Source organism: Suncus etruscus, chromosome 18, assembly GCF_024139225.1.
Source record: "Suncus etruscus isolate mSunEtr1 chromosome 18, mSunEtr1.pri.cur, whole genome shotgun sequence".
NCBI classification, from domain to species: domain Eukaryota; kingdom Metazoa; phylum Chordata; class Mammalia; order Eulipotyphla; family Soricidae; genus Suncus; species Suncus etruscus.
Genome location: NC_064865.1, coordinates 19,676,263 through 19,699,589, shown reverse-complemented (window position 1 = coordinate 19,699,589; position 23,327 = coordinate 19,676,263).

Sequence of the window (23,327 nt, the reverse complement as noted above, 5' to 3'; positions counted from 1 at the left end):
GTTCAAAACCAATAACATAGCATGTTTATGTATTTTATTATTTAGTGGGATAATTATAAAGCATATGTCTAATTACATCAAAAAATGCCTTTTAGCATCTTAGTAAGTACCTTTTAAAATTATTTATTTATTCTTGTTAGCCTATCATTTTTCCAATTAGTAACATTAATTTTAGAAACTCAAAATCTTCGTAAGACTCTGTGGAACAAAAAGAATTAATATGTGAAGATTTTGTAAAACTTTACTTGACAAATGTAAACAGAAATTAAGTCATTTTATACTATTTTATAAATTTGTTTTAAAAATGTGCTTAATAACCAGTATTGTCATGTCCTTAGTCTTCTATGGGATTATTAACTATATCATACCCATTTTCCAAATAGTCATAATTTACCAGTTTCTGCATTTGGATAATCAAGTACATCCAAACATACAACTATTTCAAATAATATTTTCAAGTAATTAAAATATCACTCTTTATATCTTTTCATGGTTAAATTGACCTTTATTTTGCATGTGTGGTTTTTGGGTCACATCCATCAGCACTCAGGAAATACTCCTGGTTCTGCACTCAGAAATTACTCCTGGTAGGCTTGGGGAAACAAAGGATGCCAGGGACTGAATCCAGGTCTGATGCATAGGACTGTTTCAAGGGCTTTGCATTATAGGATTCCTTATCCAGAGTCTAAGAATATGCACTCTCAGTGCCCATTTAAGCATTGTGACCATGCCAACTGAAAATGTGTTCAAGCTGAACAATCCCCAGTGAACAAACATATATACGGTGTAAGTACAGCAACCGAAACTGGGAACCATGGGTGTGAAGGGAACTACTTAGCAGCCACTAGCACAAATACTCAACCAGGTACATAATCTCTGACAAGCTCCATAACTGAAAAATGCATATGTTCTAATTAGACATGTATGTATTCTCTGCCATCCCAACAACATCCTTATATAGATATATAGAAAAATAGAAATAGATGTTAAAATAGAGTGAACTTTTTTTGTTTGAAGGGCATACCTGGCACTGATTATGGATAACCATGAATTGCTCTGAACTCAGGAATAATTCCTGGGGGTGCTCAGAAAAACAAATGGAATGCTGGGAATTGAACCCAGGTTGGTTACATGCAAGTCACATGTTCTATATGCTGTATTATCTGAGAGAGAACCTAATTTTAAATGGATAAGGCAGCAAGTGCACAGACTTAACATCTTAGCATGTTCTGAAAACAAGCATGAGTCCAACAATGTCTAGAAGAGTTTACACAATAGAGAGAAATGATTCTCTGAGCATAAAAGAAACATGATCTTACAGGTATTCTGACCAGTTAGACTGTGTGATAAGGGTAAATTGGAGGCACGAAAAGACAAAAGCAAAGAAATGGATTAAGGGACTATTGCAGATCTCAGGTAAGTGGACATAGTGTCCTGAATCAAGATGATAGGAAGAGAGACAATGACAAGTAGATAGTTTCTATTTGTCACTATTTTTAGTCTCTATTCATGATTCTTTTTATCATCATTTCTATTTTGAATATGACTTCACAGGCTAGAGCAACAGTACAGTGCATAGGGCATTTGCCTTACACGCAGCCAACCTGGGTTTGATCTCTAGCATCTCATATGATCCCCTGAGCACCACCAGAAGCTGTTCCTGAGATCAAAGTCTGGAGTAAACCATAAAAACCTCTGGGCATGACCCCCCGAAAAAGGGGCAAAGAAAATAAGGGCAATGAATGTGACTAAATGAATTGAATGAGAGTTGTAAATAGTAACTCCAAATTTTCCACATGAGTAAGTTGAAAATTGTAAAATGTAAAGTTGTCATTTTCTAAATTAAGAAAAGCTGAGGAAAATGGTTTCAAGAAGAACAGGATTAGGAACACTATGCTAATCTTGAGGTCTCCATCTTCTTTCAAAGTAGAAATATTGGTTTGACACTTGCTGGTGGTACAAGAGAATGTTTTGAGCTAGAACATGTAAATTTGGGAGCAAATAAATTACATGTAAAGCTATCTGGCCAAATGGGAACAATAAGGAATAAGTGAGATGAAATAAGCAGAAATCTGAGGAAAACCTTAGGCCTCACCTTCACATAGACTTCAGGGAAATGAGAGATAAGCATACGAGTAAGCATGTAATGGAAGCCAAGTGAAGAATTCTTTTCAAGGAAGAGGATATCAGCTCATAAGAAGTCAAGTGCTCCCAAAAATTGTCTATGCTGAAAACAATCATTTTCCATAAAATTTAAATCTTTTTAGTTCCAGGGATCAACAACTTGAAACAACCAAACCTAAGGAAAAAACATTTTAAAGGCCATATTAACATGAAATGTACATGGATTTGAGGGCAAGCCGGATGGGTCCCTTTAGTGACTGTATGCTCTGGGAAAATTGTGGAATATGTCAAACCTAGATTTCCAGATCTAAAGATAGATGCAACATTATCTGTGCTATTCTGGTCCTATGAGGAATAACAGAACTAGAATATCTATCATTGTTCCAAACAAGTAATTAGGCACTCACTCAGCTTCCTCTGTTGTTAGAAGGTAAGTTATTGGGGTTATAAATATGGGTAGACCCGATAATATATTTTGAGCTCTACAAAAATTGGTCTTCATTTTTCCCTTCTTTCTAACTGTATAGATACTCCATGTGGCTCTTGGTTAATATTTTTTGTTGTTGGGTAGTGCCAGGGTCAAATTCTGAGCTGTACATTTATAAAGTAAGTGCTCTGTCAACTGAGCTATATTCTCAGCCCCTTATAAACTTTAACTCTTCTCAAAGTAATTAGCATGCAAACAAAAGACCAAACTCGGGAATTTCTGTAAGATGGCTGATTCACATTTTTTACATTTTTAATGTTATAAAAGCATAAAAATGAACCAGGGATAGAGTACAACTGGTAGGACACTTGCCTTGCATGAGTTAGGCTTGGATTCGATCCATATAACATCATATAATCCCCCAAGTCGCTCTAGGAGCATAATGTCAGAAATAAGACATGAACATTGTCTGATGTAACCCTCCACAGTACTAACTCTCCACACAAGGGTTTAAAAGGAGGACTTAGAAATGGTTTCTGATTAAAAAGGCAGGAAAGAGTCAGAATACTTTGAATAAATTGCAATGTTATTTTTCAGTAGCCCCTTAATAAAGTTCAGTGATAATAGAAAAAATATAGAAGAAATCCAGCTTACAAGTATCATTCTCCTCTAGATTATAAACTTCAGAATTGGTGAAGTGAGAAAGAAAGTCATTTTTAATGACTTTTTTAATTTTTAAAGAAGTTACTATTCTTCATTTATTTTTAAACAACGCATTACTGGTTGGTTTGTCATCAGTAAACAATTCTGTCAAATTCCATGGGCTTAACTTTACACCTCAAATAAATGTTATGATTCACAGCACCCACCATCAAAATTCTAGTGCATCCTACCTCCAATGGCCAAGGAACTTTTTTTGGAGCAGAAGTAGTAGCAGGGATTAAACCCAGACTCTCAACCACTCAAAGTATTTCCTCTATCCAAGTATGGGCTACACGCATAGTATCTAGCTCATATTAATAACTTTCAATAGCTATGAACCAAACTGAAAAATTTAGGGGCATCTATCAGTTATTTGGAAGCCATTCAATTATTGGTCAAATGCACATTTTAGAGAAAGAACGTAGGTTTGCACCATTTCCTGCAAGTGACTAAACCCTTATGGGACTCAATTGCCACGTTTATGATACTTCAGATATAGAAAAAATTTGGGCTCTGAAATAATAAATTGGAAGTGTTTTGAGTCATCCAGGAAGAGAAAATATAGTTTTCCTTTCTAGGCTGAGGAAAATCCTGTGGTCTTAGCAGTAATATACCTCAGTCCTTACCAGGCCAGCCCACAGAGACAGACAAAGGCCCTTCTGAGAAAAATAATTATGATGAACTTGGGTCACTTTCTGAGCAGTTCCCTACACCTCAACTAGTACAAAATATGCATTTTCTTGTTCCTTCAGGATGTCAGAAATAACTATCCGGTCTTGTTACTTTAATGATTCATGTAGTTTCTCTAGTGAGAGTACCTCACCTGCTCTAACTGTATATATATGGAACCCCTCTGTGGGTTGGGGAAACAGTTCACCAGAATCTCTGTGTTGGCTTTTTCTTCCCAGAAACTCTCAACTTAAATTCTAAAAAAGTTAAAGTTTTTTCCTCCTTGTAACCACACAGTCATGATTATTTATTTTCTCAATGAATCACTTAATTCACAGAGCTGTTTCAGGGTGAGTGAAATAGTAGTTACACAGTGCTTGGCATCTTGTTTGTGAACGTGTCTTCTAGAAAGCAGTCTCCACTCTTTTTAAATAAAAGATTTGGGGAAGAGCTGGGGCAATGGCTCAGGGTATAAGATGTCTGTCTTGCGCCAAAAGGCACATGAATAAATGCTTCACATCACTAATCATCAGGGGCATACAAGTCAAAACAACTATGAGGTACCCCACCTCACACCACAGAGATCGGCGCACATCACAAAGAATGAGAACAAGCAGTGTTGGCAGGGATGTGGAGAGAAAGGAACTCTTATCCACTGCTGGTGGGAATGCTGTCTAGTCCAACCTTTATGGAAAGGGATATGGAGATTCCTCCAAAAACTGGAAATTGAGCTCCCATTCAATCCAGCTATACCACTCCTAAAAATATACATAGGAACACAAAAATACAGTACAAAAATCCCTTCCTTACACCTTATTCATTGCAGCACTATTTACCATAGCAAGACTCTGGAAACAACCAAGATGCCCTTCAACAGACGAATGGCTAAAGAAACTGTGGTACATATACACAATGGAATATTATGCAGCTGTCAGGAGAGATGAAGTCATGAAATTTTCCTATACATGGATGTACATGAAATCTATTATGCTGAGTTAAATAAGTCAGAGAGAGAGAGAGAAAGACACAGAATGGTCTCACTCATCTATGGGTTTTAAGAAAAATGAAAGACATTCTTGCAATAATAATTTTCAGAGACACAAGAGAGGAGAGCTGGAAGAGGCAGCTCACCTCATGAAGCTCACCACAAAGAGTGATGAGTTTAATTAGAGAAATAACTACATTGAGAATTATCATAACAAGGTGAAAGAATGAGGGAAGTAGAAAGCTTGTCTAGAGTACAGGCAGGGGTAGGGTTGGGAGGAGGGAGATTCAGGACAATGGTGTTCGGAATGTTGCACTGGTGATGGGAGGTGTTCTTTACATGACTGAAACCCAACCACAATCATGTTTGTAATCAAGGTGTTTAAATAAAATATTTTTTTTAAAAAAGGTGTCTGCCGTCAACAATATGTAAGCCACTATCTTCAAAATAAAAATTATATTAAAAAAAAAGATGTCTGCCTTGCACACGCCAGCCTAGGACGGACCTTGGTTCGATCCCCCAGAGTCCCATATGGTTCCCCAAGCAGGGAGTAATTTCTGAGCAAATAGCCAGGAGTAAATAACCCCTAAGCGTCACTGGTGTGCCCCCCCAAAAAAATAGGTTTGTGAAGCTGGAGACACAGTACGGTATAAGTAGGTCACTTACCTTGCATGCGCAGAACCCAGACTAATACACAACCTTTCAATATGGTTCCCCAAGCACCACCAAGAGAAATAATTCTTCTGGACAGAGACAGGAGTAAGTCCTGAGCATCTCTGGGTATGGCCCAAAAACTAAGAAAAAAATACAAGTCTTTAAACAGATGGTCTCTGAGATATCTATACTATGTTTTGATTCCTTGGATTAGTGAATATTCAGTTTGCCAATATAATGGGGAAAAAAAGGAAGAAATATCATGACTCTTCTATCCTTATGCTACAAACCCCAGTGTATAGATGAATTTCTAGCATATAGTGGCTGTTGGAAAGACAAGACTAGGATATGATTTCTACGTCTCATCTGAGTCAATGGCTCCCACATTCTCTTGACATTCATGACATTTTTCCAAGCCTATTGCATCAACATAAATAACTCAAGTTTGTAGAATTCAATTAATGACCAAAAAGTTTTGGCCCATTTGCGAAGCTAGAGATATCACCAAAAACACTGTCTTGTCAAAATGTATTCACATGAAAGGAGTAAAAAAGTCATTATGGAAAAGATTAATGATTTTCCTGGCTTTGCTTGGTTTCAAAATCAGAAGCTTAACTTTTCATTATCACAGGTGATTAAGCTGATTACACCATTATAACTGGTAATAGGTCAGATGGCTTGATTAAACTAATTGATTGGCATTACTCAGACATGTATTTCTTGGAGATGTGCCTCCTTCTACACAAGACAAAACAAATAGGTAAATTTATATGTATAAGTACACAGTCCCAGATCAGAAACTCCCAGAATTTGATGGCTGGGGGAATTCAGAAAATTTAAATTTCAGAAAGGAAATTTTGTTTGGTATCGAACTGTCAGTACCTAGTAACTTTTATTTATACTTTGGAAAGCATCATGTGATCAGCAAAACAGATAAGTTCTTGTCACTTTCAGTAGAATAAAGGAAGATTCTAGAATTTGTATCCTCCTAGATCCACTCATTCTTGTTGCTAAATGAATTCTTATTAACTAAAACAAAATATTTTGAATTTGTAACTGTTTTTAGGTTTTTATTTTGGTGGATAAGAGATTATGAATTATCTTACCATATATACAAAAAACATTAAATTCTTATCTAAAGCCTCTATTGATATGCATACCAATTAATAGCCATAATGATGAGCAGCATGCAATTTTGCTGCATGTTGCAAACACTCACAGAGAAGAAAGGGCATTTGTATGTCTGGGAACCAGCCTGGGAAAATGCACCTGAAGCAGGCAGGGCTACTGTGAGGGTTAATAAAACAAAACAAGTGCCAGAGCAATAGCACAGTAGTAGGGCATTTGTCTTACATTCAGCCAACCCAGGTTGGATTCCCGGCATCCCATATGGTCCCTCAAGCCTGCCAGGAACAATGTCTGAGTGCAGAGCTATGAGTAACCTGAGTACTGTCGAATGTGACCCAAAAACAAAAACAAACAAACAAACAAAAATACCAGACATATGACAGAAAAGCATGGGACCAGAAGGCTCACAGCCTCATGGACTGAGAGCTCTGACTGGCCTTCATGGACCATATTTAGAATCAGTCAACACAGGATGAAGGGCAAACATTAACACCAGTTGTTTCTATGCTCATCTAACCTGGTTAGATGTTTATGTATCAAAAAGCGCTGGAATAGCTCATGCTACAGTCTCTCAGGATTGCCTTCCTCTGGGAGAGTTGGCAGATACAATAATGAATACAGGACCCACACCAACAGGGCATTTCCAAAGGGTGCCAGCATTTTGATAATTAGCAATTAATAGTCCCTAAATCACCTTTTCAGCCCACTACTACTATCAGCTTTCTAGCTAAGTGTAATTATTTTCTAGATGTCTATATATACAACATCTGTAGCATTAAGTCTTGCTTTCATTTCTATAGTAGGAAGTAGGTCGGCTTTCACTTGAAAACCTAGAACAAGGGCTGGCAAACTGTTTCACATAAAAAATCTGCCACCAAGTTTTGTAAAGATAGTTTTATTGGAATAAAGCCATGAATGCCCTTTGATTTACTTTTAACTATTTTTAATATTTAACAGAGTTGTATAGTTGCAAGAAACCTATATGGGCCCCAAAGCCTAAAATATTTACTACATGGTCTCATAAACACTTTGCTGCTTTTTTTGTCTACAGGCAGCCTCATAATCTTTATCCCAGTTCACTGTCTAGTCACTTAGTACTGACAAATTAAGAGGTAGTTGTCAAGATAAAATCCATTTCTAATTCTGGAACAGTGGATCAAAATTATTCAGAGTAGTCTTTATTAATATATAATGCATAATATCCCAGTTAAAATAAATGCAATGAATCTACTATTTTATGATTTATTTGTAAAAAAAAAAATCCATTGGTAAAAATAATTATCCAGGGTATTTTTAATGTGATATATACAAATAATCCAAGGTTTTTTTTTGTTGTTGTTGTTGGTGGTGGTGGTGGTTCCTTGTTTTTGTTTTTTTTTTTTTGTTTGTTTGTTTGTTTTTTGAGGCGGGGGTATGTTTCATTAGTACCAACCCCAGTGATCCTCAGGAGTTAATCCTGGCTCTGCACACAGAAATCACTCATTTCAGGCTCAGGGGATCTTATGATGCTGGAGATTGAGCCAATCATTTGCAAGGTAAGTTTTGTATCTCCTATACTATGGCTGTGGCCCCAAGTATCTCAAGTTTGTATACCAGCATTAGAATTATTTCCACTTAAAATAAAATAAGAAAGACAGTGCAATAAAGGCCGAAATTTTTTTCTCAGAACAAAATGGTACAAGATATTTTTCATTTTATATTTAAACATGAGAAAAATGATACTTTCTCTGATTTTTTTCCCACAACTTATCTTAGCCTGGAGCTTATTACCTTAGGTGCTTGTACCAGCTGAGGCAGAGAGAAAATACTCCTAGTATTAGGTTCACCTCAAAGTGAGGCATTAATTATCTCAACAAAAAAAGAGTTCAACATCAGTGTTTAATAGTTGGCCTATTCAAGTCTGTGTCAACATGAGGGAGCTTTTAATCTTGTCTCTGTTTTTATTCAATGTAACACAACACTGGGAAGCTGTAGGGTTAATTACAATGTAATGAATGAATGGATGTTCTTCACATAACCTAGAGCTATTTCCACACATAATTCACTCTCCACACCACTGCTGAATGACCACCTACCAAACACAAAAGTCAATACTGGAAGAAATACAATGCCTCTTGCTCAATGACTCTATACAGTCTTCCCACTCAGAATGTGCAGAACTATGTCTTAGTCAGTCCAAGAGATTTCTGGAAGCAGAAATCTTGCTTTTTGGCCTTATAATCTCACAATTAAAATAAAAGCACACACTCATAAAAATTAAGCAAGCATACAGATCTAAAAGATTCCAGGCAATTTGTGATCATTTGCCAACTTTCTAAATACTTAAGCATAAATCACATCATTACAAGAATTCAAAACTGTCTGGAAAATCTTTTCCATCTAATATCATTAATGCATGTTTCAAACAGTGAGACTTCTATTTATTTTGACAACTACCCCAGTGTCAGGATGTGGCAAGCAAATATAAAAAGATGAGTAGACAGGAACTTGACAACCTAATTTAACAATATGGATTTTTGAAATATTTATGGGAGAATTTTCTAATCCTATTTACTATATTTTCTCACAGTAATTCTTGAAGTCCCCAGATATTACAGGTTGAAGCCTTTTAAATGTGGAACATCAGGCCTTCATTTTCAAAGCTAGAAATGAGGAAGCAAAGAATTTGTGTAGGCTTCCCCATTGTCTTGTTTTAAGTGGCCAAATTAGCCTCGGCTACTGGTCTTCTCCAAAATGAGTAAGAGATGAAGGAAAGAATGATTTACAATATATCAAGCTATCTAAACTTTTCGTAATCTACCAGTAATAATCTCTGAGCACTGCCAGATGATGTTCTCTCCACCACAATTTTTTTAAAATATTTTTCCTTATAGTGTTCTGTGAAGTGGGAAGAAAGGGAGTATCTTCATCAGGAAAGTTTGTCCCTTGCCTTTTTACTCACCTGGTCATCAGAAAGTGCCTGGGAGAGTTATGTTGGTAACTGTCATCTGTTCTCTGCTACTTTGCCAGTATGTTTGTCTCACCAGCTTCACATTGCAGCCATCAATCTGCACCTAATCTTGATCTTCATGGAGGTGTCTGTACCTTAATCCTCATCACTCAATTTCTCAGGGAGCCATGGCCTCAGGCTGGAGCAAGGATTTATTTTTTTACAGATAAAGGAAAATTAGCCCTACTTCTGCCCAGGAATGGTCCATCACCTACCCCCACAGAAAAAAATGAAAATGAATGAATGTGAAAAGAAAATAAATTAATATGAAAGAGAAAGACATATGCCTTCAAGAAAGAGCAAGAGCAAAGGACAAAGTCAAGTACATATGCTACTCAGAGTAGCAGGTGACATTCAGAATGGGAAATATTATGTGATTTATAGAAAAAATGACCGATGGTAAAGGTCAGACCCTAATTTGTATGTGGGCTTTGATTAGTCACCTTCCAAACTTTATTTGCATGCAGGCATATGAGATTGTTTTCATAAGCCCATATTAAGGCATATGAGACTAATTGGTCATCTCCACAGTCATCTCACACTCTAAATTTTATTCAAAACCATTGGTTGGTCGAGTCAGATGATCTAATAGTGTCTAACAAAGTCAGATAGTAGAAATAACTAATAGGCAGAGATACTCAATAATGCAAATAAATCTAGGTCACTGTGAAAAGTCATGCTTCTCTAACAATATTCCTGCTGCTGCTTCTAACATGAGGGAAGAAAGAAGAGAAGGACTAGAATAGTGTGTAAAAGAAAACACAAGTAGTAAATTTTGAGCTGCAAACAGATAGCAGTGATGCAAGAAGGAAAAGAAAGAGTCACTAGAACTGCTGTTCAGAATGAAGAGATTCCTATTTTTATGATTGCTATAGCCTGTAGAGTTATACCTACATAAGCTTTTAAATAAAAAAAAAAACTGTTAGATTAAAATTCTGTAACACAGAACCCCTGTGGTGGTCAGCATGTTAACCTGGCATAATGGTCACAAGGTTGCTACCTGCAATAATCTAAGAGTACAGATCTCAGGCAGAGATGTGGGTGATTCCAGAGTGAGAGCAAAAAGAAATAATGCATCTCAAGCAGATGATCCCTATAATGGGAAAATGCACTAAGAAACAACTTGAAAAAATATGTTAGTGCCCCCCAAATAGAGGGAAATCCTCACATTTGCCTCACCAAGTTTGTTATAAAACTGTCTGTCTCTTCCCCACCAACACCACCAGTCTATTGCTGGGTGCTGATGAGAACTTGGCGCTATTGATTTTTTTTATAATATCTTTATTTAAACACCTTGATTACAAATGTGATTATAGTTGGGTTTCTGTGTTCTAAAGAACACCCCCCTTCACCAGTACAACATTCCCATCACCAATGTCCCAAATCTCCCTCCTCCCCACCCCACCCCCACCTGTACTCCAGACAGGCTTTCTACTTCTGTCATTAATTCACTTTGTTATGATAGTTCTCAATGTAGTTATTTCTCTAATAGCACTCATCACTCTGTGGTGAGTATCATGTCGTGAGCTGGACCTTCCAGCTCTCCTCTCTTTTGTCTCTGAGAATTATTGCAAAAAATGTCTTATTTTTCTTAAAACCCATAGATGAGTGAGACTATTCTGTGTCTATCTCTCTCCCACTGACTTATATTGATTTTTTTTTAAATCATCAAAGAATAGCTTTGCTTCTCCTTTGTTCTTACAGTGGAGTCTCTACTCCCAGGGGCGCCAACTGATTGATACCTACTTTAAATTTCTGCATCTCAAAGGTTTCCAGGTCCTTTAGCTTGGCCCAGTGTTGTTAAAAGACCTTCCTGGCTTGTAGTTGGTTTTGCTTGGAGACAGTTTCTTTCTCAATCCACATTACCACCCTCCCTGCCCTATTTACCTACCACAATAAGAAAGGGGAAAAAAAAACACTACAAGAATCCCAGGGGCTTTTTGTGGTGAAATACCTGACACAGTTTTAGAGAGAGAACACCTACAATTCCAGCTAGAAAGCATTGTCCGGGTTCATGAATTCTTTTCCTCTGAACAGTACTGGAAAAAGCATTTGCTTATTGTAGATTAAAAAACAAATTTTTTTCCAACAAGGTACAGTATTGGTGGATAAATCACTACTGCTTTCACAGGATCCTCCAATCTGGCACTGTTAATCCTGCAATCCCTCAGAACTCTAAGGGATATTAATCTATCCTGGGCAAAAGGAAAGAAGGTCGTGTGACCACTCAGCAAAGATACTTGTTCCCTTTTTAATTGGATAGACAAGTTTGCTACTTAATAATAATTTCTCTGGATATGTCAAAGTTCCTATTACTCTACCTGTGTCCAATACTGTTCTATTACTCTACCTGTGTCCAATACGGTTTTCAAGTTTCTTATCAGAAAACTATAACTTCCCAGCAAATTCATTTCTGGGGACAGTCATACTGGTCAGCCAAGTCACATAAGCAGAACACTCTCCTCTGAAATAATCTTTGCATGAGTCAGTCTGAAATTTGTTTTTGAACAAATTTAACATGGAAGAAAAAGATATCTTTGTTTCTCCTTCTACTATTTCTTGCTTAAATGGTACCTTTGTCAAAATGTCTATGATTATACAGTGACAAGCACAATGTAAGTCCTTTGAGGTACTTTTCCTTAAAGTTCCTCTGTATCTTAGAAACTTTATTTTTAGCAAAGTGCTTTTAATAAGAGGTTTCTAAAATGAAAGTATCAAATGCACAGGTGAGAACAATTCTGTTTTGTGCTCTGCTAGGGTGGCATTTTTCCACAGCAACTCTTTCCTGAGACCATCCCTCACTATTAGTCCCTATTAGGGAAACTCAAGCCAATTCTAATACTGGCCTAAGCCCAACATCATATCAGAGGAGATTCTTTTGCACTGGCAACAAGACACTACTTGTTAAAGCCAGATATGAAGCAGCAAAATACAAGCTTGCACTATGGTTGACTGAATGGTTGGGTCTAGGTAAATGGGGAATAAGGAAGAGACTAGGCTACACTCCTCCAGTGATTTCCATTCTTTCTCATGAAAGAGGAGTTAAAGAGAGGATAGAAAAGTTACCATCTTTGGCTCAGAATTTCTTAAACAGGGGCCATTTCAAGAGGATTAAAAATCACATAAATAAGGTACCATGGTATGAGAAAATGGGACTACCAGTAAGACAAATGGAGCACAGGAAGAAACAAGTTTGAGAGACACTGACTGATAGAAAGTCTGAAGCTGACAGAGAAGGAATAATATTAAGATCTGAAATCAAGAGGAATCTTGTCTGCTTGGTTATGGTTTCCTCCAATCAGGCTCAGAATTTAAAGCATCTCAGACAACTGGATTCATAGGGCACAAGTATGCAGGGCAGACTGACTCTTAGAACCATTCAACAACTTTAAAGAAAATTACTGCAGAGCACAAAGATAGCTCAATAGCAAGAGTGTCTCCCTTGCATACAGCAGTCAGGACATTCTATTTAGCAGCACTGTGTACCTGGACTGAACAGGGCTCTTGAAATCTCTGTAGTTCAGTACCTGTGACCTGTACACACAACTAGGGATGTATAGGCACAACAAAAAGTAAACAACCCCTTAGGGTTGTGTATGTTTACACAAAAAGTATACATACCCCTTAAGCATGATAATCAAAGAAGTGGGAGCACCAGTGCCAGGGCTGCATCCTTGGTGAGCATGTGTTTGATCCTCACAGCACCCCATTAAGTACAACATAATGTATGTAGCTAAACTAAGCATTCACCTCAACTAAATGAGTATGGCTCATGCTGAGTAGTTTAAGTACTGTAACTAAGGCTAGAGCAATAGTTCAGTGGGTAGGATACTTGCCTTGTATACCCAAAACAGTACCTCAAACCCAGAACCACAGACAGTTACTTGAGCACCATTAGGAGTTCCATGAGCAGAGTCAAGTATTAATCCTGAGCACAGCCATTGTGGCCTTAAAAAGACAAAGACCCATAACTAAAGTGTGTGGCAACTGGATGCATTCTTAGCATAGTTGAGAATGTACAGGCACTATAAGCAGATGTACCATCCTTAAAGTGTACCACAACCAAACTGCAAGCACCACAAACAAATATGTGTATAAGAACCTCTACCTGCCATCACAAAAAAGGAAAGAGAAGAGGAACCCAACTTTCCCTTGAGACTGAGAAAATAAAGCACAATATGGGTGGTTTTTAAAGCATTCTGAAACCCTTAAGGAGAGGGGCTAGAAAGAAGACAGCAAGCAAAATGTTTCTTTTGCAAGGAGCCAACCTGGGCTCCATATCCATACCATAAATGGTCCCTGAACCCTGCCAAAAGTGATCCATGAGTATAGTGCCATGAGTAAACCCTGAGTGCTGCTAACAGTGGAAAGAAAGAAAGAAAGAAAGAAAGAAAGAAAGAAAGAAAGAAAGAAAGAAAGAAAGAAAGAAAGAAAGAAAGAAAGAAAGAAAGAAAGAAAGAAAGAAAGAAAGAAAGAAAGAAAGAAAGAAAGAAAGAAAGAAAGAAAGAAAGAAAGAAAGAAAGAAAGAAAGAAAGAAAGAAAGAAAGAGAGAGAGAGAGAGAGAGAGAGAAAGGAAGGAAGGAAGGAAGGAAGGAAGGAAGGAAGGAAGGAAGGAAGGAAGGAAGGAAGGAAGGAAGGAAGGAAGGAAGGAAGGAAGGAAGGAAGGAAGGAAGGAAGAAAGAAAGAAAGAAAGAGAAAGTTGCATGGGATCACAACAAAATAGAGAATCAAGAAAGACATACACACACACACACAGAGGAGAAAACTCAATATTGTCCTACTGATGATTTCCCAAAGCCCAATATAAACTGAAATAAACTAAAATAAACTAAAATGCTTCTGCACATCAAAATAAACAATGTCTTAAAAGGAAATCTACATAATGGGTGCAAATACTTGCAAACCATATGTATGATAGTTATTATTCAAAATATATAAAGAATTTATAGTTTGATTGCTAAAGCTAAAAATCCACTTTTATATGAGCTAATGATCTGAATAGACATTTGTTCTAAAATGACAGTCAAATGCTCAATATGTACATGAAAATTATTTTAATATGTTTAATTATTAGGAAAATTAAAACTAAAACCATAATGAAGTACTACCTCAAGCCAGATAAGACAGTTACTATCAAAAAGAAAATAAATGGCAAATAAGGAGATAGATACATTTTATATTGTTGGTGGGAAGGTACATTATTTCAGCTATTGTGGAAAATGGCATGGTGGTTTCTCAAAGAATTAAGGACTATAGTATGATGCATTTAATCCCATTTCTAGGTATATGTGCAAAAGAAATGAAATGCAACCTCTCTATTCTTAACTCCAATTTTTATTACAGTATTATTCAGAATCACCAAGATTTTGAAGTAACTTAAATGTCCTTTGATGGATGATTAATAGATTGTTTTAAATATAGTATAAGTGTTCATAGGATATTACTTAGTACTATAAAAGGTGAAATGCAACCATGTGCAACAATATAGATCAAAATATAGAATACTATTCTAAATAAATAAGACAGAAAAATAAATGTTGTGTGTATCACTTATATATGAATTTTTAAGCCAGTTTTATAGAAGCAGAGAATAGTAATTTCCAGGGATTAGAAGAAATGTGGATTAAAGGTACAAATTTCAGTTTTACAAAATCTAAGTCCTGGAGATCTAATATAAAGCACAATGATCTTAGTTAATAATATATTGTATACTTAGAGTTGTTAAGATGAGATTTTTGAGGTGCTAGAGAGATGGTACCGCAGGTAGGGTGCTTACCTTCCACGTAGCTGACCTGAGTTGGATCCTTGGCACTCTGAGGAGTCCCTGAACACTACCAGAAGTGATTCCTGAGTGCAGTCAGGAGACTCCTGACATTAACCGAGTGTTACCCAAAAACATAAATAGATAGATGATAGATAGATAGATAGATAGATAGATAGATAGATAGATAGATAGATAGATAGATAGATGATAGATAGATTTTGAGCATCCAAATGATATTTAAAAATGAATGCATACACTATGTAAGGTTTTCAAAGAGTTAATGATCTTGGCAGTTATTCCACTATATTTATATATAATTATCACCTTTAAACTTTAGTGATATAACTTATTCTGTTAATTATTTTTCGATGAAATTTGGAAAACAAAATATAATTTCAACTCTTGCACCTAACATTTTTTGTCCAATTTCTTGAGCATTTTTCCTAGCCTTTTAATAATAATGATACTATGATTACATTACATAATGTAACAAATATGGGATTTAGATTCACTGTCTGTTTTCACATCCTAAGAGAAACTGCTTATAGATATAAATTTTGTCTCTTTTGTTCCCAAATACATTTCCTGTGCTTAGAACACTACAAGACATCAGAGGTTTTTCATACACATCTATGATACAAATCAACAAATGAAACAGACCACAAGGAGAGATGGATTAATCAGTGTCCAGCACTCACCGAAAGTATGTAAGATCTGAGTTTGTATTGGTGATAAGAGAAACTTAGGTTAAAGAACATGAAGTGGAACAAAAAATGTGCTGAAAATTTTTTAATTCTTGACTAATGCATGTAACTTGATTCTACCACCCACCAGTTGAGGGAGTGAAGAATATTAATATGCACTCCTCCATCTGTGAGGCAGACATTATAGGTGGGAGGCAAAAGAAATAAGGCAGGAACTAATGCAGAAATCTACTCTATAAAAAAATCCTCAAAACATTCACAAGTGTAATGTTGTGCCGGATGCTTGAGCTGAGTTAGAGATGGTCATATGAATGTTATGATTTGCCGAGTAAAATATGATCTCCAAACATGAGTCAGAGTGCCCTAGAAAGTCTGGAATTTCTAATAATTAAGTTTCCTCAGTGCAATAGAAAAACATGATTTCATCTCTCCCTATAAGCAGTTATGTTTTCCAGCCTAACAAAGCTCAATTTTTTCTCTTAAAAGGATTTTATCAGATGAGATTTAAAAAAAGCTCATCTGCATAAAATTCTCTGTATAATATAATTATTATGCTGGGTTAAAAAATCCTTTGTTCATGATATAACATTACTTTAGTTTACAAAAATACTTTTAAAAGTCAGAGGAAGTCTGGACAATCCTTTCATGGTTACGATTTTTGTTGCAGCTCAAATGATATGGGTGATACCAGTTCATTATTTGGAATTTCATGTCCCAAAGAAAAATTTTATTCTTGAATTGCTTCTTGATCTATAAAAGAACAGAATATGTTTAAATACAGCAGGACAGAGAAAAAAAGGGCCAATTCAAAAACTAAAAGAAAAGAAATGGCCCAATAGTAGAAGGAGGAGGTAAGTGATTTTCTGCTAGGCATAATAAATCTATAGGAGTCTTTAATTAAAGGAAGGGTCCCCATATCTCCATGGGCATGTCCAGGGAACATAAGCTATATTATATGCCTTAAGGGCTATAACTTGAGTGGTTAACAGGGACCAAACTTAGGCCCTTTTCCTATTTCTCCTGTTGTGTTTGAAAATGAATGATCTGGTGGTGATGGTACATTAGTTCATAATTTCACTCATTGATACAGTAATCTTGTAGTCACAGTAGACATGTACATTGGACTTCTGCAAAGAATCATTCAGTGTAACAACCCTCTCACACTGACCGTACTGACTTAACAATTTTGCTGACTTTGGCTGAAAGAATTTGGGCAAATTATGACATAAGCAGAGAATCACAGAGATCATAAGGCTCTCTCCTGAATTCTGAGCTGCCTTTGGAAATCTGATACACTGAGAGCTAGACCACTTAGAGAAAACCTAAAAGTAAAGGATAAAGTGAGGTAGTCAAGTGGGAGGAAGAACCAAAGACTGAGAAGTAGAACATTATTGAAGCTCATCTTTCTGCAGCATTGTTCTGAGAGTGAATACACACAAGGCTTCCCAATCTTGGAGCACAGAAAGAGGGCCAAAACTCACTTTAGAGGATCTTGACAAAGTAAGAAGAGAATAAATGGCCATAATCTGAGACATGGCTTACTAGATAGCCTCAGAAAATGCCCTCCAATCCTCTCTCTCGCTATCCATATGTGTCCTTTGTCCTATCTGGAGAGATTATTTTTCTTCCCTTGACTCTCTGGATGTTTTGACTAATAGATGGAGTTAGTTGACATTCTGGGGCTTCCCAACTCAGGTTTAAAGGGAAGTGAGGAGTCTACTTCCGTCCTTCTTAGAAAGCTTACTCTTGAGACATTCCATCTCAAAACCCAGTTTCCACACTCTTCAAGGCTCAAGCCACATGAAAAGAACATCGAGAAGAAGTTGTGGGAATTGGGCCAAAACTGTGGGAATAGGCGAAGCTCCTGGCTGACAGCCACCATCCAACTGCCAGTCTTAGAGGCTAGTTGTTTCAGAAGTTCCAGCCTAAACATCCCCCTGCAAAGAAAGCAGCTCCTGCCAATTCCATGTAATGGTAAAGTACTACCCTGCTGAGCTCAGTCAACCCAGAAAACCTATAGGAAAAAAATGGTGTGATTTTAAGCAACTAAATTTGAGGATGATTTGATGCATAATACTGAGTTTCCAAAATTATGACATATTTGTCTTCAGGATTTAGAAATGGGAATTTGGATTGCTTACAAAGTCCTTGAAATTGTGTTATTTCTTTTTTTGCTTTTATTTTTTGGGGGGTGGGGGGGGTCACACCTGACAGCACTCAGGGGCTACTCCTGGTTCTATGCACAGAAATCGGTCCTGGCAGGCTCAGGGGACCATATGGGATACCGGGATTCAAACCACCGTCCATCTGCATGCAAATGCCTTACCTCCATGCTATCTCTCCAGCCCCGAAATTGTGTTATTTCTAATACTTCCAATATCCTTCATCATCTTTGTTCATGAGTCTAGTTTTAAAAGATTTACTAAATGAGAAATGAAATTAGTAGCAATTTTAAAGAGCTGAGAATATTCAAATACTGGAATTTGTGTGCAAATATTATTGGTTTCTACTTTACTAAATGCAACATTCAAATCTAGCCAGAACTAGCAGAATCATGTGTCTAGACAACTTAAAGCTTATATTATTTCCAAAATGTGCTTTTTCTTGGAATACTACTCATAGTATTTGTAGAAAATATACTATGATTATAAACATTTTACATTTCATTTTTAAGAAATATTCACCACTAAAAGTCACGGGGCCAGAGTGATAGTAAAGATAGTAGGGTGTTTGCCTTGTATATGGCTGATCCAAGTTCATTCCCCTGCATCCCTATGGTTCACAGATGCAGGAGTAAGCCCGAAACACCCCAATTGTGACCAAAAAACAAGAGAGTTGGGCCACAAACATACCTGACTTCAGCACCTGCAAGAATGACTGATCAGATTAACCAAAGATTTTATCTGTCCCTTGTCCAGGTTTCCACTGATGTTGACCTTTATAATCCACTCTATATATCAGTACTTTTTTCTCTTGCTTTCTATTCCCAGATTCTTCAACATCAGTAATAGTCTCTGTATTATGATGTGTCAATTCTTGCAGAAGTGTCTTATTTCCTGATGATGAGACTTGTTTTTCTTAGGATTCATGACTAAAACAAAAACAAAACAAAACAAAAAATAAACCATATAGTAGTAGAGAGATAGTTAAGTATAGAGATCAAGATGCATGTCTAGCATGCAACATATCCCAGTTCTATTCCCAGTTTGATTCCTGGCACCAAATATAGCCCCCTAAAACTGCCAAGACTGATCCCTGAGCATAGAGCCAAAGTATTTCCTGAGCAGTCAGGGGTGGCTCCAAAACAAAAACAAAACATAGACTTCCAAAAAAAGAAAAATACCAAGAAACAATTCTGCATGAAAACAACTGCAGTAATAAGGAACTGCATTCACAATCAACCTATGTTTCTGGGTAGTCAAACTGTCAATAAAATAAATATGGTTCCTGCATCATGAAGCTTCCAATTGAATGAGAAAAACATGAAACAAATGAAGCAGAGACTTAACTCTGTGATCACAAACTACCATAGAATCTGCCCAGTGAATATGTGAAACTGCCAGATAAAATTGTAAAAATTGGATATTACATCAGTGGTCTTGACAAAAAGCCCACAAATCTTTGAAGTGATCCCAAAGTTACTCAGGAGAAGCAACAGTGAGTATTTGGGAGCTGTTTTGCCATTAACAGCCCCAATAATGGCGTTCTCTCCAAGACTGTGACTATATATCTTGTTTGTCTTTTTCTCTGCTTATTTCCACTCTGAGGAAACTGTGTGCTCTCTTGAATATTTACTTCTCAATTTCTCTTTACTATATATTACTAAATACATTAAAATAAAAACTACCTTGCAAAAGAAAAAGAGTTCCAATATGGTTGCCAACTTACATCAACTGGAGTCAGAAATTCCAGACCATGAAAACCTTACAAGAAGGAGAATCTAATGAAATGTGATGATGATTATTTCCATTTTTACATTTTTACTATATTTCCTCATAATTTGTACCTCTTTTTATTAGGCCAATTCCTTTTTCTTTAAGAATATAGTGCATGATCTTGATTAATTCTACATTTCCTGTAATTTGTGGTCATTTGTCATAAATCTTCAACAGATATATCTGCCGTGACTGATAATTAGTCTAGAAGGAAAGACCTGGTATATAACATCTTCCTCAGAGATTCTGCTTCACCAAGTTAATCTCAGATGATTCATCCCACTACTTGACTGGATCCTGAGTTAATGATCTTCCTAACAATAAAGATGGCACCTCTATTACCCCAAAGGACCTAAGAAGGTTCTATCTTGTGAACAGTTCTAGGAATTTTCCATGAGTTTAATTATGGCTGAATATAAAGTAGAATAAGAAAAAAGACACACAGTTAATTTAAGAGTTTCAGCACTTTACACTGATTTATTACTTATAAAAACCCTCTTTCACCATCAAATAATTTTTCATAGGTAGAGGACAGGTTTCATAGTGACCATGGCAAGACTTAACACCACAGAGCAACCTAGTCTTGCCTGGTTCTTCAATCATTCTTACTCTACCTTCATCAAATGTTGCATGATAGCCATGAGAAAACATCACACTGGACTAATTTTTGAGATCCCCAAAATATAAGTTGAATTGGTGTGAGGAGAATGAAAGAGGCAAAGAAAAAGAAGTGGACAAAATAACAAAGATTATGGGTTTATGATGTCAACAATGACTCAGAAAACTGACTTAATTCTAATTGTATGATTTGAAGAAGCTAGGATGGCTTTATGAAATCATCTCTGACATTGTCAATACAGATGCTATGAGTTTACACAATGCAGTTTTTCCCAAGAAGCCAGATGATTCACAGTTGATCCCCCCAATATCTTGCTTTGGAAAGAAGAGAATTGGTAACTACTGTACTTGCTCTTTTGTGGGGTGGTAAGCAGCAGATATTTGGTCTCCAGCTCACATTTCACGATGTGTAGTATCAAGTGTAGTCCTCCCACCACAATTCTCCACCGCAGAAAGTGGCTCATAAATAAGCTAGTTATGAGTCAGAGTGGTGGTGCAGGGGTAGGGTATTTGCCTTGCATGTGGCTGACCTAGGACAGACCAAAGTTTGATCCCCCACTCCAAACCTACATCCCATATAATCCCTCAAGCCAGGAGGAATTTCTAAATGCATAGCCAGGAATAACCAGTGAGAGTTACAGGGTGTGGCACAAAAAGGAAGGAAGGAAGAAGGAAGGAAGGAAGAAGGAAGGAAGGAAGGAAGGAAGGAAGGAAGGAAGGAAGGAAGGAAGGAAGGAAGGAAGGAAGGAAGGAAGGAAGGAAGGAAGGAAGGAAGGAAGGAAGGAAGGAAGGAAGGAAGGAAGAAAGGAAGGGAGGGAGGGAGGGAGGGAGGGAGGGAGGGAGGGAGGGAGGGAAGGAGGGAAGGAGGGAAGGAGGGAAGGAGGGAAGGAGGGAAGGAAAGAGGGAAAAGGGAGGAAGGAAGGAAGGAAGGAAGGAAGGAAGGAAGGAAGGAAGGAAGGAAGGAAGGAAGGAAGGAAGGAAGGAAGGAAGGAAGGAGGGAGGGAAGAAGGAAGGAGGGAGAAGGAAGGAGGGAGAAGGAAGGAGGGAGAAGGAAAGAGGGAGAAGAAAGGAGGGAGAAGGAAGGAGGGAGAAGGAAGGAAGGAGAAGGAAGGAGAAGGAAGGAAGGAGAAGGAAGGAAGGAGAAGGAAGGAAGGAAGGAGAAGGAAGGAAGGAGAAGGAAGGAAGGAGAAGGAAGGAAGGAGAAGGAAGGAAGGAGAAGGAAGGAAGGAAAAGGAAGGAAGGAGAAGGAAGGAAGGAAAAGGAAGGAAGGAAGAAAAAGGAAGGAAGGAAAAGGAAGGAAGGAAAAGGAAGGGGAGGGAGGGGAAAGGAAGGAAGGAAAAGGAAGGAAGGAAAAGGAAGGAAGGGAGGGGAAAGGAAGAAAGGAAAAGGAAGGAAGGAAAGAAGGAAGGAAGGGGAGGGAGGGGAAAGGAAGGGAAAGGAAGGGAAGGAAAGGGAGGGAGGGGAGGAAGGAAGGGGAGGGAGGGAGGGGAGGGGGGAAGGGAGGGAGGGAAGGGAGAAGGAAGGAAGGAAGGAAAAGGAAGGAAGGAGGGAGGGAGGGAGAGAGAGAAGAAGGAAGGAAGGAAGGATGGATGGAGAGAGAGAGAGAAAGAAAGAAAGAGAGAGGAAAGAAAGAAAGAAAGAAAGAAAGAAAGAAAGAAAGAAAGAAAGAAAGAAAGAAAGAAAGAAAGAAAGAAAGAAAGAAAGAAAGAAAGAAAGAAAGAAAGAAAGAAAGAAAGAAAGAAAGAAAGAAAGAAAGAAAGAAAGAAAGAAAGAAAGAAAGAAAGAAAGAAAGAAAGAAAGAAAGAAAGAAAGAAAGAAAGAAAGAAAGAAAGAAAGAAGAGGAAGGAAGGAAGGAAGGAGAGGAAAGAAGAAAGAAAGAAAGAAAGGAAGGAAGGAAAAAAGAAGGAAGAAAGAAGGAAGAAAGAAAAAGAAAGAAGAAAAAAAGGAAAAAAGAAAGAAAGAAAGAAAGAAAAGAAAGAAAGAAAGAAAGAAAGAAAGAAGAAAGAAAGAAGAAAGAAAGAAAGAAAGAAAGAAAGAAAAAGAAGAGAAGAAAGAAGAAAAGAAAGAAAGAAGAAAGGAAGGAAGGAAGAAGAGAGAGAGAGAAAAGAAAGAAAGAAGAAAGAAAGAAAGAAAGAAAGAAGAAAAGAAAGAAAGAAAGAAAGAAAGAAAGAAGAAAGAAGAAAGAAAGAAAAAGAAAGAAAGAAAGAAAGAAAGAAAGAAAGAAAGAAAGAAAGAAAGAAAGAAAGAAGAAGAAAGAAAGAAGAAAAAAGAAAAAAGAAAGAAAAAAGAAAGAAAGAAAGAAAGAAGAAAGAAAGAAAGAAAAAAGAAAGGAGGGAAGAAAGGAGGAAGGAAGGAAGGAAGGAAGGAAGGAAGGAAGGAAGGAAGAAAGAAGAAGAAAGAAAGAAAGAAAGAAAGAAAGAAAGAAAGGAAAGAAAGAAAGAAAGAAAGAAAGAAAGAAAGAAAGAAAGAAAGGAAAGAAAGAAAGAAAGAAAGAAAGAAAGAAAGAAAGAAAGAAAGAAAGAAAGAAAGAAAGAAAGAAAGAAAGAAAGAAAGAAAGAAAGAAAGAAAGAAAGAAAGAAAGAAAGAAAGAAAGAAATGAAATGAAAGAAAAAGAAAGAAAAAGAAGAA